The 13,705-nt window shown below is 46.7% G+C and overlaps 1 protein-coding gene across 1 annotated transcript in view; it reads left to right on the top strand.

Annotated features, from left to right (window-relative positions):
- The window catches only part of LOC138468132 (vomeronasal type-2 receptor 1-like), a 252,276-nt gene that overhangs the window by 154,764 nt on the left and 83,807 nt on the right, over positions 1-13,705 (top strand). The window lies entirely within an intron of this gene.

Below are 13,705 nucleotides of genomic sequence, written 5' to 3'. Positions count from 1 at the left end.
TTTGGATTTCCTTACCAGCAAACCGTCTTGGATTCGGAACATTTTTGGACATTTCATCAACACTCTTAGGTCCTCTTTCCCAATATAATCGGTATCCGCCAGGGGAAAGTTCTCAGGGTCCTCAAGGTGCTGGTAAAATTTACCAATTATTGGATCCCCCTTCTGAGCTGTAATCAAATCAGCATCAGGGATCTCCTTACTCCATTGTGCAATTGAAAGGTCGTTGTGAGCATTTGTCTGGGACCTAGTGATAGCAGTGACCTGGATTTCCCCCAACAGGGACTCAATCTCAATTAGATCCCCTTGGATGGCCCCGGTTTTGGCCAGCTGATCAGCTAAGTCATTTCCAGTTTTGTCTGGTCCCTCTACTTTGGAATGACCCTTGATCTTTTTCCAATAAATGGTCATCTCATTCGAGGTGACCAGATCATCAATGTTTTGGATCAACTTCCCATGTTTCAAGGGTTTGTTGTTAGCACATAACATGCCTCTGGTTTTCCAATTAACCAGGTGCTCCACGAACCCGTTCCGTACATAATCCGAATCTGTGATTATGACCAGTTCGCGGAATTGATGCTGGACAGCAGTGAGGATGGCCTGATGCACAGCCATCAATTCTGCCACCTGACTACTTCGGGGACCAATTTTGTACCCAGCGGAGGGTTCTGGGAACTCCTTCACCCATGCATTCCCTACGCCGGCCACCAGTTCTTTTTCCCCGTTGTTTTCAACATGGTAAGAGCATCCATCCACATAGACAGTGGGCATTCCCTCACACTTGTCCTCTTCAAAGACTTTGTGTGGGGAATTAAGGTATGCCTCCGTGTTGTCCTTGATTTTTAGACTTTCGTCCTCGAGACAGTTTTCTCTGGCACAATCATGCAAGTCAGCCAGACCTTGCGCGAGGGGACTCTTCTTGTTTTTGCCATATCTGACCTCCACAGGAAAGCCTTGCATTGATAGAATCCAGGAAGTAATTCAGGAATTACTCACATTTCCGGCCCGGATTCTGTCACTTTGGAGATATTGCAGAGGCTGGTGTGGAGTCTCCACTATGATGTGTTCCCCCTGGATAAACGGGTGGTAATTCTTCAATGCCCACACCGTTGCCAGGAGTGCCTTCTCACAATCGTTGAATTTTTCCTCCACACAGGATAAAGTTTTGCTCGCATAGGAGATTACTTTATTGACCTTGTCATGCTTTTGAAATAATACTGCTGTCAAGCACGTATTAGAGAACCCCGTCTCCAGGAAGAACTCCTTGTTTCTGACAGGGTAAGCTAGGCAAGGCGCTTGTGAGAGGCTTCTTTTGAGTTGTCTTACTGCCTCGGCTTGTTCTGGACCCCATTCCCACTTGACCCCCCCCTTCAGGAGATGAATCAGGGTTCTGGTGATCTCTGCGTAGCCCTCAATGAACTTTCTGCTGTAATTAGTCAGTCCAAGGAGGCTCCTTAGTTCCCGCAGAGTTGTGGGGTCCTTCAGTTTCTGAAGTGCTTCCACTTTCTTTTCCTGGGGACAGAGACCCTGAGGAGTAATCTCATGCCCCAAGAAATGAACACGGGTTCTACACCACTGTGCTTTCTGAAAGGAAAGTTTTGCTCCGGCGGCCCTCAACTGCGTCAGAACATAACGGATCTCCGCTATGTGTTCCTCCACAGATGAACTTTTGATGAGGACATCATCTACATAAGCCAGGTTACCCCTCGCACCCAGGTCGGGCATGGCCTTATGTAGGAAAATATTGAACTCATTACCGGAGTTAAGGTATCCGAAGGGAGTGCGGGTCCATGTGTACTGCTGGCCCCCAAAGGTAAAAGCCAGCTTGTAGTGGTCCTCCCTACTGACCGGCACGGTCCAGTATCCATTGGTCAGGTCTATTGCAGTGAATACCTGTGACCCCTGAATCTGGGCCAGTCCTTGGTCAATGTAGGGAAGAGGCCATCGGGAAGTATGGACCCGTTTGTTGAGCTCCCTGAGGTCGCCGCAGAGTCTCCACTGGCCGTTTGGTTTCAATATTCCCAGCACCGGATTATTGAAGGTGCTGTGGACTGGACGGATTATTTCCCGGGACTCAAGGTTCTTAATTATTTCAGTAAGGGACTCCATTGATGCGAGAGGCAAGCGATATTTCTTCACAAACACAGGAGTCATGCCAGGGTCCGTGGGGATTGTTGTTGTGTGGATGTCAGTGCGACCACAGTCATAAGAGTCTACCGCAAAGAGATCTTGGAAATCCAAGAAAACTTGTTTCAACTTTTGCTTTTGTTCCAGAGTCACACAGGCATCAGCTAGGTTGACTCTCTCTTCCACCATCTGCCTGAAGCCTGGAAAGACTTCTGGTTTGGCTATTTCAGCGGCCTCCTCCAGCTGGGTGGAGAAGTCCCTGGTCAGAGTGCTGATTTGGACTGGAGGCTTCAGGTGGGAAAGGCAGCCCTCATGGACCTGGAAAATCACCTCATCCCTCCTGAAGTCACAAGTCACATCTTCCTTACCATAAGGGCAAGAAGTGTACACCAGGAAGTTCCCCCCATGCCGGGTAAAAATCCTGTCTGGTGTTGTATTGTCATCACTGTCACTGTCAAAGCAGTCCTTGGGGATTGGCCCTAACAGTTCATTACCTAAATCTATGGAAAAATGTCGGTCATCAACCGCCATTCCAATAATGGTGCCTGCGGCTAGAGTAATACTCTTTAAGTCGCTGTTATCCACCTCTATTAGAATGGTGTCATGTTCTATGTTGACTAATGGTGTTGGGTTTACCCCTAGCCCTTGCTGTTGGAGAGAAGCATTTAGATGTATGTAAGCATCAGGGTTTTGCAAATATTGTCCTCTTTTAGCTTTCACTTCCAGGGAGAATTTTCGGGTCCTTTCTGGGATGGTGACTTCCTCTTTAATCTGAATTTCAACTGCATAAGGTAGCAATTGAGCTGACCTAAATGCTTTTTCTGGATCATCAAAGCCCATGGGATTATCCGCTAATCGGGACCAAGCTTTGAAGTTTATTAGGTCCAAACTAATGGCAAAGCGATTGAGAATGTCACTGCATAAGTAAAAGGCGGCAGGGACGTCTCGCACGACCCAAAAATTGTGGACTATGCTCTTGTTGCCAATGGAGATTTTGAGCATACACCTGCTTGGAGGGAGATGTTTGGAATTAGGCGCTTCCAGGTCCATTTCCCATTTGTCTATCAGTTTGAATGTGGGAATGGCTGGATCTTTTGGGAGTTGGCGGAACATGGCTTCGCTGATGAAGCTCTTACCGTTGTTCACACACACTCGAGCGAGAACAGAGTCCTTCCCATCATTTAACTGGACAGGGATGAACAACTGCTCTCCAATTTGCTGACTATCAGCCAGGCTCTGAGCTGATTTCACATCCTTCTGGACTATAGGAGTGGGATTTTCTGATTGTGGATTAGTATAGAATCTCAGAGTGTTTCCTTCCAGCGTGGAGTACCACTTTAGACTGGAAGGAAGGTTGATTTTCAGAAATAGAGAGGACCCTCCATCACCAGTCTGTTGTCCCTCTGCTATTACTGTCACATCTGGAATTTGGCTATTCTGGAAGTGAAATTCTACTTGGTCAGGTTTTTGTTCAACCATGTGGCAGGTGCCGTTTAAACTAACATGGTTGACACTCTGTTTTAATTTTATTGGTCGGCTAGTCTGGGTCCAGAGGACCTTGTTTACACAATCTATTAGGGGTGACAACCTTCTCAGGAGGTCATTCCCCAGTAAACAAGGGGTGCCCTCTGGAGTCACTACTATGACCGGGTGTTTCACCTTGTGTCGCCCGATCTTAATGTCCAAGTCTGCAGTCCCCTCAACGGGAATTTCCTTCCCGTCAAAGTTCTGCATTTGTCCAGGAAGAGGGGTGAGAGGAATTTGGTAATTCCCTCCCCTTCCTGCATTCAGTTCATCAAAGGCCCTTCTGGACAGAAGGGTAGCTTGAGATCCCGTGTCCACCAGCGCTGAAATCGTACCCTGCCCCTGTACTTGTACCGGGGCATAATATCTTCCCTCCTTCTCCTCAAGGGGGCACAGATAATGCACATTTTTGGACAACTGGTGGGCTAACTTTCTGGTTTTGGACCTTGCAAGAGAAGAAATTTGGGCAGAATTCTGTGGAGAGCCTTGGGAATCTGAAAGAAAAAGTTGGCAACTGGAGATCAGTGCCATTGTGGGTTCCCCTGGCTCTGGTTCCGGGCCGCCCCCCCCTTTTTGGAGGCAGTCACCAGGATGGGTTTGAACCAGGGGATTTTGGTATGGTGGGTTCTGGGATGAGATGATGGGCGGCGGTAGCTCAGTCTCCACCTCTCCCCAGTCTGGATTTGCAGCCCTAGGGACCCATTTTTCTTTGGGAGGAGTTCCCCCCTCTCTGAAGGAGAAGATCCTTTTCCCAGGATCCTCTGAGGATCCCTCTCCCTCAAATTGGAAGATCTGTACCTCCTCCTCAAACTGTGTCTGTTTGGGTCTTTTGTTTCTCCTACCCCCCCTCTGTTCCTTAGGAGGCAGACTTTCAGGGGCAAGAGATTTTGTTTCCGGTTCCTGGGTTTCCAGGGGCTGTTTACAAGTGAGGAAGGAAGCTTCCTCCAAGGCTTTACACCCCCCTTCCCTTTGTGCCTCCTCCCTGGGAACCTGTGAGTTATCGGGGTGCTGCCCCCGTCATAGTTCTGGGGCACCAGGTCCAGAGTTGGGTGCGTGCTGTGCCGGCATGACGATCTGAGGGTTCTGCTGAGCCCTCAATATGTGACCCAGATCCCGCGCCATGTTTTGAACCTGGCGCTCTAACTGGGAAACCCGCTCAGGCTGATACGGGGCCCTGTTTTCTCCCCTGGGCTGATCCCGGGAAGGGTAGCTATCCCTTCTTTGGTAGTACCCCTGGTTGGGAAAATTTGGATACCCCTCCACCCTTGGCCTCCTCTCTCCCGGATTCGGTTGTCTGGGCTCAGGGAATTGGGGAAAGAAGGGTAGAGGATTTTGGGGTTGAAAGTTGGGTGGATACCTGGGGAAAAAGTTCTGCCCAGGATTTGGAGAATGTCTGCCCTCCGGTGGGAAGTTAGGAGGGAAGTTCCCTGGGTTAGGTGCTTGGCTGGATCCCCCCCCTTGGGCTGGAGGAGTCCACACATAACCCAGGATGGGTCGATTTCCCTTGTAACGGGGACTTACATAGTCAGGAGAGCGAGAGACCCCATTTGTGGGACTACCTCCTTGATTCCCTGTTTGTGACTGGCCCGAGGACCTTCTGGGCCTAGCATTATTAGGTGCAGGTAGGTTTTTAGGCCCCCCCATCTCCAACTCTAAAATGGGGGTGACCTTTACCTCTGCCACCTTGGCAGCAGCAGGGGTGTTGTTGGCTTTGGGGTTTTTGGGCGCATTATTTTTATTTTCTATTGGCTTCTGCACCTCATAGATCCTGGTCGCCTGTTCACTGACCCAGTCTAAAGATCTTTTCTCGTGAAAATCCCTCACGAGCTGGGTCATTATGTATTTGGGCAAGGCATGGAAAAACGTATTAATAAATTCTCTGCTATCTGTGCGCACCCTTCTTGTGGTCTGTGCAAAAGCACGCTTTAACTCCTGCACAAATTCTTGTGGGGCCTGATCCTCCCCACATTGTAAATTGTAGGCTGCCTTGCGAGCCTCTTGAGGATTTCTATGAGTAGAAAAATGTTTCAAGATGGCCGCCTTATAGGTGGACCATCTTAAATGATTTTGGTCCTCCAGCCCCGCAAAGAAACTGGAGTATTCCGGGGAGAAGGTCCACTTCACATATTGAATACAGCTTTGGCTGTCCTTCAAATGGAAAGTCTCCATCATTTGCTCAAACAACTCTAAGTGCTCCCAAACAGAATACTTGGCGTTCTTATGATAAGGCGTGATGACGCTCCTGATTGCCTTAATCTGCTTTAAGGGGTCCTTAAGCAAGGCCCTTTTTGTCTTATTGGCCTTTTTGGTTCGGGTAATCCTTGTCCATTCGTCCTCTGACTCAGAGGCACTGCTCCCCGAGGTTCCTGTCTGATCTTCCAGGTTTTCCCGGATTCTGCGAGCCTGGGAATGGCTGGCAGAATGTGGGGACCTGGTCTCCTGTGTCCTGTACCGCTCAGAGGAGTCTTCAGATCCCTCCTTGCTGCCAGGATTTGATGGGTACCCCCCCCACTGACCTAACTGGGCAGAGGTTTTCAGGATGCCCTTAATGGGCCTACTCTCCTGGGGTTCCCCATTAAATTGCACTGTGCTTGGGTGCCCATACCCGGATGCCCGCCCCTCCATTCCTGGGTGGTACTGGCCTATGAGCCCCATGCTTCTGGCTGGATAGTAATCTGCCATCCCTGTGGCCCGGTGCTCATGTGCGCCAGGGAACTTGGGGGTGGCAGAGTCCAGGGACTGAGAGAGATAAAGGCCTCTGGTACTAGGGCTCCTGAGGTTATGCTCAGGAGTTTCTCTTTCCCAGCGAACCTCATCTCTATCCGCCCCTGCTCCCTGTTGCAATGCAAGAGCCTGCGCCTTCAGTTCCTCTCAGTTAAGGCCTTACTAGACTCTATCAGTTTCTCCTGCATCGCTACCTGTTGTTGGAGCCTATCATTGTGCTGGCAGAGAGCCTCATTCTCTCTCTGCATTTCCTGATTGGTCCTGGAGCACTGGGCCAGTCTTTGCTGCAGGAGGGTTACCTCCTGAGCTGTGTCCCTATTGGCCTGCTCCTTTCTTGCCAGAACATCCTCCACCCTCCTGGTGTGCTCTAGCAAGTCCTGGTGTTCTTTTTGGAGGTCACCCAGTCCCTGGAGGGCCAGGTGATTTTCTTCCATTTTCCTTTTTAAGTGGCAGACTTCCTGGCCTAAGGTATCCCTTTCCTGACTAAGAGCCTGCATCTGTGCCGCCAGGTCGTCCCTTTGCCTTTGGAAGGCACCCGCTTTCTGGCGCTCCTGGTCAAACTCTGCCTGGGTATCCAGGTCTTTCAAAATCAGTTTATTGCTCTCTGCCTTCTCCCTATCTAGGTGGTTTTGCAGGGTGACTACCTGCTCAGCACATGCCCTAATGAAGTGTAACTGTTGCTCCAGCTTTTTCTGGCTCTGCAGTAGGGAGTCCAAACCTTCTTGGTACTCCTTCTGCAAGGCCAGAAGTCTGGTATCCCGGTCAGCCTTTTCCTGTTGCAGGATGTCCATATCCCTCTTTATTTTAATGATGTGCTGTCTACTCTCATTTTCTGACTCCTGGCTCCCCTGCAGCCTCTGCTCAGAAGAGACCAGGTCAGATTGGACCTTCTCTAACGCCATCTGTCGCTTATTCGCCAGATCTTGGCTTTCAGTACATTTATCCTGCATGTCTCCCATATATAGGTACAGGTATGCCGCTATCCTAACCATCTTGTCTTGTTCATCCTCAGCCTTCGGGGCCAAATATAGTTCACTCAGGGCCACATGTAAGGGACCCTGATCTCTCCATAAATCTGACCCTGTTTCCGTGATCTGGGGTGCGATTGCTTGCAACCAGACCGTCTGGTCCTGGTGAGTCCACTCACCTCTCACAAATAACTTATGTAAGAAGTGCTCTCTGGCTATTTTCATATCTACCAAGGTCGTCATTCTAGAGATTGGTCTCTGTCCTGACTTACAGAAATTAGTATTTTATTTTTGCAAAACAGAGCTTTTTCTTAGAGCGTTCCTTTGAGGAGTGCTTTACAGCGTAACACAGCGTGTGATCCGACCGGATATGTGTATCTGGTCAGCTGGCACGCTGTATTAATCTGCACAAGTGATAGATCTAATCCAAACGTCCGGCACGAGCCCCCAATTTGTAAGAGGATTCAATTCAACACTACAGCTAAGTCAATGCCTAGTCTGGGATACTGAATGGAAACCCTTATTGATATATCTTTATGTCCAGTTCATGCGTTCTGGATGACTACCCCTATATAACACCCCTCTCTTTGAATCCCCCTCACCCCACTGAGCCAAGAAGTAGTTCTGTTTTGCAAGTTAAAAGGTTTATTTGATAATTTAAACAATAGATATATATATATCACACTTTATAATAATTGAATAATTGAATATCACACTGAATCTGAGCAGTAATCAATAATGGATAGTCTGGCACTAGCACACTTCTTTATAATCAATGATGAGTGGTTATAGGATGGATAAGATAGCAACAATACTTTATGGTTTCAAATGGATGCAAGGTGGAATGAAAATGCAGTACAGAAAATACTCAATATGCGTTCCACAAAACAATGTAATCACTTTTCTCTGGCAATCCCCTCCCCCCTTTATGCAATGCAAGGAAATGGAAGGAAAGCACACAGTTCTCAGAAATGCAATCAACTGTAATTCAGTTCACCCCAGCAAGCTTAGACTACAGAAGTTGGAAACACAGGCCCAAAATGCTTTTATATGTGCTGGCAATGAAGTGAAAAATACGCTAAAATGCTTTTAATTCCCTCTAGAGGTTCAGAGTGAGTGGTATCAAGTTAATATTAGTCCAGGCTCACTTTAGCAAGGATCTAGGAGTAACTAGCAGGTTAAACGAATTTTTGGCAACTGAAAGCAAGAAAACTGCTGTTTTCACACGTTGAGAAATTTGCAAATCGCGGCAAATTCGCGAGTGCGTTTTTTGCGATTACAGAGGAACTACAAGGGCTAGCACTATCGTTTTGGGGTCCTAGGACAGCCTAGGATCTCAGCTTCCAGATGGAAGTTACTGCAAGTCTCTAAGACAAACGGTCACGGAGATATGAGCGATATGGTAAAGGTAGTTTTTCAGATTTGAAATTTTAAAGTTCAAAAAGACAAGTGACAGCTAGCAACTAGAAAATGACAGGTGACAGCTTTACAAATGACAGGTGACAGTTTTACAAATGACAGGTGACAGTTAGGAGGCAGTTCTACTTAGATTAAAATATCTAGGATTAGATTATTTTAACTAAGAGATTGGTTCTGCACAGTTCTGCTATGTACTCACAATATATTTTTGAATTAGGCCTCGCCACGGATCTAGTCAGGTTTTAGACTGGACTCTGGTCTGGTCTCGGCACTTCACATTGATCTGGGTCAGCTCTCTCTCTCTCTGGATTCTGGAGATTGATGGATTTGAAGTCTGGATCTTTCTGAACAGCTTTCTCTAGAGATTGATGGAGGTAAAGTATGGATTTTCCCGGCAGAGCGTCCCGCAGCAAATGGATTTGAAGGTCTCTATCTGTCCTGACTGTCTGCTTTTATGTGTTTTGAAAATGGGTGTGTGTGCAGCATCACTAGGCTCTACCCCTCTCCACTTTGTCATTGGCCAAGCTTTCATTTCTCCCCTGATTGGGGGAGCTAAATTGTGTCAGAGTGATGTCATTTTACAGCCTGCAGAAAGTCCACTCCTCCTGTCAACTTGCACACAAATCTAGATTTGAACCAAATACATATTTGCAGAGGTACATATTGTTTTAAATTACATGCACCCATCACATATCACAGGAGGTATACCCTGTCCAAATCTGCTCTTCCTGGGAGCTTGCATTCAGAAATGGCAACATTTGCATTTTTTAACTGATTTCGCAATATCGGACATTACCCCAAATTTATACACATGTGCGCAAGGAGTATGGACATTAATTAATGAAGTGTCAGATTTTTAACATGCATACATTTTGAGTAATACCCTCTTAACTGCTAGCTTGCCCCCAATCATGCCACCGGTTCTAAAAACCTCTTAAAATGTGGGCAGAAAAATCACAAGAATTATGGTGTCATTTAAATAATTTTCACAAGTCCGTACTATGAGTTATTCATCTTTTTAGAGTTATGTTCTGGCCCCAAAGGGGTGTGGTTTCCCCCCAGCACAAGGTTGAATTTCTGTTTTTTCCACTTCTGCCAAGCCAGCTTGCTCTCACAGGCAGTGCTCCTCCCCTTTGCTTCAGGAGGAAGCTACTTTTACAGCCGCCGTAATAAAACATTTGCCTGAGTCAGGACAGGGCTTTGTTCAATTTCCTGCAGAGCCCAGGTAATTCAATCAGAGAAGTGTCATATCCCTTTTGGTGGGAGCAGCAAAAGGGCAGCTAGGCCTGGGAACACAGCTGTTGTGCAAGTCTCATCTCCTGTCGGGGGTAGCTGGTGGGCAGAATTCAGTTCCTTAAACCAGGTTTCAGATAAAATGTCACTTTTGTTCCCCAGTTTAAGTCAAGACAATGTTTACATATGCAGCTAGAATGCTCATTCTAAATTTAAACTATGACATTTAAACAATTGCAACCTATGTGACACTCAAAAGTAGGTCACTCATTTCTTTTAAACATTTTCGATTTTTGGTAGTTTTAAATCCAGTTTCAGTTAGGCTGCTGCAGACCTGCAGAGCTCAGCCAGTCTTGTTATGAACATTCAAGTCACTTCAGAATATAACTTTACATTGGATCCACCTCTCAGTAAGTCTTTCTTTGTCATGGTTTGGGTTCATTTATTCAGTTTTAAAAAAAACAAAAAAATCTGGTGGTTTTAAAACGCCGGCTTTCTGATAGTGGTGAGTACTGGTACTGCACCCATTTTTGGGATTTAAGAAATTAATTCCCCACAATTCTAGGTTGCTTTTGGCAGTCAGCATTGCCATTCCCAATGGTTTCAGACTACTGTGTGGGTAGTCCAATGGTGGTTTTAGGCAGTGCCCTTCTGTGCCCATAACATCGGCAAAATGGGTGGCAGCCTATTCTTCATGCACTTCCCTGGGCATTTTCTGGGAAGCTCTGGCCATGATGTTTTCAATGCCAGTACTGCACAGTTTTTGAGGTAGGGCTTGGATGCATGGGTAAAAACATCCCACAGCCTTCATCAGGACGGAGTTCTGTGTAGAGTGACGTCTATGCTATGAGTAAATGAATTTCAGAGGCAAAGTGCTAGAGATGCGTGCGCCGCAAGGGCTCGTCTCTGTATAATCCTCTCAATGGAGGTATCTAAGTCGAAAAACCAGGTCCAGCATGGTGTCACAGCGATCAACCACGGTTTGTACAGCTCTGCAAGTGGCAGAGTGCGCAGCCTCTACGCAGCGATGTAAGTGTTGGCCCTCCTCTGCTGCCGAGTCAGACGAGAACTCGGAGGACTGGCTGAAAGTGTTCTTTCTTTGCACCTTAACAAAGGATGATTCGTCCTTTGCACGTTCGCTCATTTCCAGATTAGATAGCTGACCTTGGCTGCTTAAGTCTTGACTCCATTTCAGACAACCTTGTCTTGCAGCTCCACGATTCCACTTATTCTTGCTGTGACACAGCTCTACCTTTCCGCTTCATGGGCCTGGCTTACTAATTTCATGATACCGATGTCCACCTTCTATTCAATGGCGGCTTTGCCTGCGTTCCAATCACTACATATAGCCAGCTTCTATGATCACTTGGTCTACTTTGCGTTTCAGCATCTGTACATTTCTTGAATGGTTGATTTTCTGGAGCACTTGGTGCATGTTTAATCTTCTTACTTTATAATTGAGAGTTCTCTCGATTCCTTACTTCGTCATTAGTTTCTTTAGGATCCATACATTCTCTTCAGTCAGTACTCCTAGACGTTGTGCATATTTTTTGTTACATCACTGGCTTCTTTTCTGTGTTCCTTCTCATATTCCTTGAGCGAGCTCCTCCCTTAAGCTGTTGTCCTTTCGGGGATACATTCGGTAGGGTTGTCTCAATGGGTATCTTCTTTCAAACACACACTGCTGTATTGACACAACTGCTGGTGTTAAAAACTGAACAATCTAAGGTCTACAAGATATGGGACGTAGGGAGGCAAGGTTTCCTGCAGAGGCATGCAGGTGCTCATCTACATAAGCCTCACACCAGGGTGCTGCATAAGAAAGGGGATTTTGATTCTATTGAGAAGAGATGGCGGTGAGGTTTGTATAGACAGAGGAAGCTCTTTTGGTGTGATGTCAGAAGGCAATGTCCACTTGCCGCAGCAGCATTGATTTGGCTCCTAAAGCAGGCTAGCTTTAGTCAATCCCCTAGGGTATTTTGCCTTTAAAAGAAGATATATTCCACTGCTTCTCTGACTAATCTCTGCACTTCAACCCTTCAAGAAGATTTAGCTGGACCTGTTGGGAGAGCAGTCCTGTCCAGTTATGAGGTGAGGGCAGGTGTTTCAAGGCAGAGACAAGCTCTGTCCCCTAACTAGCCCCAGAGACGATTAGGTATGAATCTACTCCTGAATCAAGACCTGCATCTCGGCCAGCGACACTGTTGCCCGGGACCTCATTGTGCTGTAGGACCACTTCAGGTGTGTGCCAGCCACCCCATGAGTTTGTGACCCCCAAACATTCACTCATCTTGTCCCTGCGGCCCTGGAGTAGGACTTTCAGCACCTGTGAGCCAAGACAGCCAGGGTTGCTGCCATTCTGCTATTGAACAGCTGTCAGACATGATTTGCCCGTGTTTGGCCAAGTTCAAACCAACAGGACAACCCAGAGCAGCCTTTAGTAATCTATGATATTTGAACCACAGTTCTGCACCTTCAAACCAGTTCACCGCTGCACTGCATGAGCTGTGATGCATTATTGCCTCGGCTTGAACAGAGAAGTGCTGCTGCACTTGCATCACTCAAACCACTGTCTGAAACACCAGCCTCTTCACCAGCAATGATCAAACTGAACCTGGTGTTCTGCCTCAAATGCAACAACACTGTGCAACCTAGTATTGACTGATAACTGTCCCTCTGTGCATGTTAAGCACTAGAGAATGGCAAGGTCACATGAATCCTTTTTTGCAACTGATATACTTTTTGACGATTGTGGTTTGTATTGCCTTTTCTCCCCTGTCTCATTAACCAGAGTTTGATATCTTCCCATCTTGCATATTCTGTGTTAGTTGTATTTTTTTTCTTGTTTCTATTTAGTTAGTATCACACATATGGACTCATAATGAGTTGGGTGGTAACCCCAACGGTATTACCGCTGGGGCTATTAGAGTTACCGCCAAACCCCCTGGCACTAGTAGTGCCAGATCACATGTTTGGCGGAACGGTAAGTCCCCATTCCCCATTGTGCACATTCTGGAATTCCTCATTCCCCATTGTGCACAATGGGGAATGTTTGCCGCTATTACCGTCGGTGGTATTACCGCCGGCTGTAATAGTGCCAAAAATCGGCAAAATCGTGGCAGATTTGTCCCCATCTCAGAGCTGGGGGTAAATCCACTAACCCTGTGATTTGGCAGACCCTTAAATGTGGCAGTAATAGCATTGCCTCTGTATTTAAGGGTTACCACCAAACTCTTGATGAGGCAGATAGAGTGTTTATTTTTGTATCGAACCTTGATTGCACATTCGCTCTTTGGGTTGCTAAATGTTCACATTCACACACCTCTTGAGAGTATAGTATTCCTTCTGCCCACGTTACCACAAAAGGCGAAGTAGGGATCTCTCCTAACCGTGCCTGTTTTCCCTTTATGATTGTGTTGGCTCTTGATTCATAGAAGTATGAGGGCTTAGAGTGTGTTTTAGCCTGTACTCCTCCTTGAAGGGCGGAAGACAATTTGTCACAAGCAAGTTGCTGAAAAATAAAGTAGCCTCTTGAAAAAATAGTTTACTTCACTTGATTTTAACACAAGATCAATACCGATATCAAAACACTGTTTACTTGTTTTTTTTGTGCTAGCATTATGCCACTGCTCTCATCTGACTCATCATGTCATTTGCTAATTATCCCAATTAACTGGTCTATTCCCTGCAGACAACCTCTTCAGCGCCTCGCT

The sequence above is a fragment of the Ambystoma mexicanum genome, chromosome 1p, assembly GCF_040938575.1.
Source record: "Ambystoma mexicanum isolate Mex_15411 chromosome 1p, UKY_AmexF1_1, whole genome shotgun sequence".
Taxonomy (NCBI): Eukaryota; Metazoa; Chordata; class Amphibia; order Caudata; family Ambystomatidae; genus Ambystoma; species Ambystoma mexicanum.
The sequence above is the reverse complement of the archived record's forward strand: the minus strand, read 5'-3'. Positions and strand labels throughout refer to the sequence as shown.